The sequence below is a fragment of the Hipposideros armiger genome, unplaced genomic scaffold (assembly GCF_001890085.2).
Source record: "Hipposideros armiger isolate ML-2016 unplaced genomic scaffold, ASM189008v1 scaffold_2, whole genome shotgun sequence".
Lineage (NCBI taxonomy): Eukaryota > Metazoa > Chordata > Mammalia > Chiroptera > Hipposideridae > Hipposideros > Hipposideros armiger.
Genome location: NW_017731352.1, coordinates 8,222,870 through 8,228,869, shown reverse-complemented (window position 1 = coordinate 8,228,869; position 6,000 = coordinate 8,222,870).

Here is a 6,000-nt window from a genome sequence, read left to right as displayed (position 1 = left end):
GGGTGGGGGAGGGTGAAATGGGTAGAGGCGGTCAAATTTATGGTGAAGGATGGAAAGTAGACTTTTGGTGGTGTTATTGAGTTATAATGTTGCACACCTGAGACTTATGTTATAAACCAATGTCACCCCAATAAAAAATAAAGGACAAAAGAATGTGTTAAGGTTAATAGTACTTGTGCTCTCTCCATTTAACCAAATAATCACTTAGAGTTAAGCTAGTTGTCCATAATCCTGGTTGCACTTTAGAGTCACCTGCAGGACTTAAAAAATAGATACACAGTTTGGTTCCTACCCCAGAGAGTCTGATTTAATTGATTTGAGGTGGACCAAGGGAATCAGTATATTTAAATGGTCCCCCAGTTGACTTTGCCCTGCCAAGAGTTGAGAGTTTGTGGTTTGGATTAGTGACCTTTTTCTCCCATTCTCACACTTTATAAATCACTTTATATAAATTCTTACACATTCAAGTACCACATTAGCAGGACTCACTGCTTATTTACTAAGATACGCAAGATACTCGAAAGCCTGAATTAAGCAAGCACTTCTGCTTTTTCTGAAGCTTCAGGACAGTTGGTATTCTCCCTGCTTTATTCTTTTTTCTTTGAACAGCCTGTCATAGCTCTGCTGGTATCATAGTGTCCTTCTCTAATTCTGAGCAAGTTTTCTCATGTAGCTTTTAAGATGCCTTTTCACTGTGAACTGACTTCAATTCTTTTTCTTTATTTTATTGTGGAAAATAATACAATTTTTATTATAAAATATAAAATATGTTTCTATAGAAAATTTGTAAACCATAAAATTAAAACGAAAGGTTACTACAAGAACAAGTACTACTCTATGGCACTTATTTTCAGTCTTTTTTCTGTGTTAGATATTTTATACAAACTGAGAACCCTACAGTATCAAAACATATTGTGAATCAATATTTCACCTGAAAATTTTTATCTTGAAAAATTTCAATACTTCTAAATAATCATATAGATCATAATTTGAATGGTTGCTTGGAATGCCATTGAATATGTAATATAGTTATTATACAGTCTCCTATTTGGGGGATTTAGGTTGGTGCCATCATTTATTTTATTTATTTATTTTTACTTCAAAGTGTCTACAGTTGGATTTTGTTTCTTAATGCCACATTAGACTCTTCGGGGACTTTAAACCATCCGTCATGATTTTAATATTTTGCAACTTTGGTCTTCTTTCAAGTCATTTCATGTTTCCCCCTCTTTTAAAAAGCTGTCTTCTGGTCCGGCCGAGTGGCGCGATGGTTAAGAACTGGCTTGGGACGCCAGAGGGCCCCGGTTCGGATCCCACATATGAGGGCCAGTGACACTGCCCTCTACAGCTAAGATGCTGAACAACAGCTCAACCTGGAGCTGGGCTGCTGTGAGTCGCTGGCGACAGCGTGGGCTGCAGTCCCTGTGGCAGTGGGTTGCCATGGGCTACCGTGTGTAGCCAGCAGCCAGCGTGAGCGGCCAGCAGCCGCAGTGAGCGGCCGTCCAGCAGCCGGCGACTGATCTGCCTCGCCTGGGAAGAGCGCAATGATGGTGTCAACTTGGGCCAGTGAAGCAACGTCCTCCACAACTAGATTGAAGAGCAAAAACAACAGCAACTTGTCTGTTCCTCTTCCCCTAATTCCCCAGTACTGTTCCCATCCCCCCCAATTACCCAATAAAAATCTTTTAAAAAAATTATAAAAAAAAGATCTCTATGACCTATTAAAAAAAAAAGCTGTCTTCCTTGCTTTCCTTTTTCTTCTCCCTCGTCCCTTCATCATCAGTGATGAGAAGGGGGTGGGCTGGGTAGTAAACACCTGACAAGCTTCCTGCTTCCTATGCACCTACCCTTTGCCTCCCGTTTTCCTAATTCCAGGACATATCGGGAATATTCTGCCTGAATCTCTTCTTCCCTTTTGCTGTGCCATATGATCCATGCATCAGAACAGGAATTGCTTCAATGTGGTCTGTATTTTGTACCTCTATATTCTTAGACGCCTGTATTCTTAGACATTTCTGCTATTCATATACTAATACCCTAGTTCCGACTGCTGAGAGAGGTTTTCCTTTATACGTCTTTCATGTCAGTCATGAGAAATAGTCCCGGATAGAGATTCCAGACTCAGACATGAAGGAACACTAACCCAGCTCCCCAACATTGACTCGTTTTATGTGTTCATGCAATAATTTAACTCTCTAAATCTCAGTTTTCTCATCTGTAATAGGGAGTGGTAATTGTACTTAACCCATGAGACTACACCCAGTGCGTGTAATGTGTATAGCACAATTTCTGACATGAAGTGCTTAATAAATGTTAGCTTGATGATGATGATGATGATGATGATGATGATGAAGAAGATGAAGATGATGAGGAGAATGAGGATTTCATCCGAAATCTCAGGTTGCCATTGTGCCTAGAATCATTTAGTAAGGAATGAGTAAAAAAGAATCTAATTCTTGTCTTAGAAGCACATTGTTTTAAACTAAATGAACATAGGTTAAATTACAAAACCAAATAATAAGTGATTGAAAGCAGATTGTGTCCCCCATCCCCCACACCCAGCAAATTCACATGTTAAAACCCCAACTCCCTATACCACAGAATGTTTTAAAAAGGTAATTAAGGTTAAATGAGAAGTTAAGGTGGACGACAATCTAACATGAATCGTGTCCTTAAAAAAAAAGAAAAGAGAATTAGGACACAGACACATACAGGGAAAAGACCATGTGAAGACACCAGAAGATAGCCATTTGCAAGCTAAGGAGAGTGGCCTTAGGAGAAACCAATCCTCCCAATGCCATGATCATGGACTTCCATACTTCAGAATTATGAAAAAATAAATTTCTATTGTTTAAGTCACCCTGTCTGTAATAATTTGTTATGGCAGCCCTAGCAAATTACTACAGATCATATTTAACTTTTGCCCTCTGTAAAAATTAAAAATTTATTGGTTAGCCTGGCTTTCTAAAATGTACCATCATCATCATCATCATCGTCATCGTCATCATTATGCTGCTTTTCAGTGAAATAGCCTTAGTTGTTATAAATGTTTTTAATAAATCTTATCTGTAGAGTATTTGGACAATAGCTACAAAGCTGAAAAGATAAAGAAAAGAGTTATTTCAATCTAAATATTTGTTTTCTTAAAAAAAAAAAAGACTATTTCTGTTTAAGTGTTTGTTTTCTACCCTGGTCTTACTACACTATTTCTAGGATATTTATATGCTGAAAATTTTATTTCAATATTTTCATTGTTGGTTTACCTTTTCTTATTACACTACAGAGGATTTTCTAAAGTGTGTGTGTATGCATATATATATATATATATATTCCTCTTATATACATATATGTATATTTATATTTTATATACATATGTACATGTATATATATATATATATTCTTTTTCTTTTTTTAATTCTTATTTTATTATTATTTTCAGGTGTACAGAACAATGCAATAGTTATCCTTTTCACCCCTCACAAAGTAACAATCCCCCCTCTCCCCATCCACTGCTCTCCCATCCCAATATCATGCTTATCTATTACAATTCCATTGACTCCATTCCCACACTCTACTCCACATCCTGTGACTATATGTAATATATAATTTTAGTTGACATACAATATTATTCAACATCAGCTTCAGAAATACAGTGTGGTGGTCAGGCCTCTACACTGACTATGAAGTGGTTTCCCTAACAAGACGTGAGTCCAACTGGCCACCTAAAAAAAATTTACAACATTATTGATTATATTCCCCAGACTGTCTTTTCTATCCGTGAGGCCACATTGTAGCGACCAATTTGTATTGTCTCATCCCTTCCCCTTCTCCTTCATCCCCACCCCCTCCCAACTAGCAACCCTCAGTTTTTCCTCTGTGTCTGAGACTATTTCTGTTTACATTTCTCATTTATTCAGTTTTCTAGAATCCACGTATCAGTGAGATCTGTAGTGATAGTATATTTGAGTGCTCAATAGAAGTTATTTGTTTGTGTGAATGTTTAAAAGAGGAGCCATGAGCAGGTTGGAGCTGTGGTGTACAAGGCCAAAAGAGCCAAACAATAATTATCTAACTATTCAGAGTGCTACAATCCACGAAGTTGAATTTTTGTATTTTGCTTGAACTGAACTCAATTAGCAGCCTCCAGAAGACAAAGTAGCTTTATTTACTTATTTACTCATATTTTTACCTTACGACAAAAAGGAATCAAGAAAACATTACCTCTCTTTTCTTGTTAAAAGCAAGGTCTTTGAAGACATTTTAAAAAATAATATACCATACCAGCTATCCAGAGTTCAGAACGTGGAAGTGTCCATTAGTGTTTTTTGCTGGTTGACAGATTTGCCAAATATGAGGGGCTATTGTCAAGAACAGAAAAAGGTGTGGCCATCATAAGATAATGTTTTTTTATCTGAATAATTGTTGATGAAGACTGAAAATGGGGAAGGAATATTCTTGGGACTTTCATGCTTAGCAGTTTTCTCCTTAGAATCAGTAAGTAGATGTAAACTTCATATTAAATTAAATATTTCAGATTTTAAGGTGCTTTCCAAGAAACATGTTTTAGAAGCACAGAATAATTAGGTAACTAGATGCTACCTGAAAAGCCAATTTAGTACATTTTCCAAGGTTTTAGGAAATATAGCCAGACCATCCTGGATGCATTCTTGATTATAAGTTTTCAAAAAATGTCATAGACAGTGATTCTACAACAGTATGTAAATCAATTTTCATTTCATGTCTATATTTAAATTATAGGAGAAATTGGAAAGCAGTACATTGCTAGCATCTCTAAAATGTTAGAAATAGAAATACATTTAGGAGTAATAGGCCCCATAGTTTTTCTGTCCAGGAGATTTCATTCCCTGAGTATGTCTTCCAATCCCAAGATAAATATTCTTAATTTGTTTTATGGCATGATAACATTTCAGAGTAAAAGTTAATATCCCAATTATAGTTTCTTCTCAATCCTTCCCCATCAATTTTATTGTTATCACTATAGGCTTTGCCATTGGTACATCCTTTTACCTTATCAAAATTCAACATACTGGTCCACTTCTTTATCATATTTGAAGGTTACCTGGTTCTGGGGTGCTATCATTGCCATGTTCACTGAACGCCTTTCCTAGAGTGTAAATTAAGTCACTGAATTCAGTTATAGTCATTTCCTGGCAGAGAGAAGCAATTAAACTGTGTGGGTCCAATGTTGGTAATGACTTCACAATTGTGGAGCAACCATAGACATGGTTTTCCGTATAACTGATCACAGCAGACCAATATGGCCTCTCATATGAGAGCCTGTACTTAAAAGATGTGTGACAAAACTTTCTAGTGAACTCTGTCAGTTTAGCTTTTGTCTCTTGACATTGAGATTCTCTTTATGAAATTTACCAGCAAGGAGTCCCTTCAGTAGAGCATTATGGTATATTTTAATTCTAACCACAGATTGAGTTATCTATTTCATACTAGATAGTCATAATTTATCACATTTATACAATTCTAGATGTTCAGTTCATGTGGTCTGTTTTATAGTTGGATTGGGTTCTTTTCCTCTTTCTGAATGGGGTGTCTCACTAAAATCTTAGTTAATATGTTGTGACACTGCCACAGGACACTTTGCATGCCATAGCTTTGGATGGTTTCGATTTAATCAAGGGGGAGATGAGAGTGGGTGTCCATTTCTTTCAACTTCTTGGCTCTTTCACCATCCATCTTAGTCCAAGTGTGGTTACTCAGGACACAGCATTAATGATAGCTGTCAAAATAATAGTCTGTGGGTTAGAGGTCAAGAAAAATATGTAAAAGACTTCAGGGTGAACTGATGATAAAGTAACTCATTTAGTCATTTAATTGCTAGACTGGCAAGGCCTTAGTGGGATCAGGGGTTAGGTGAAGCAAGAAGAAGAAGTGGGGACATCTCCAAGTAGTTTACTCTTGTTAAAAGAAAAAAAAAAGATAATAGCATTACCAAACAAGCACGTTAGAAGCAAGTTTCCTAAT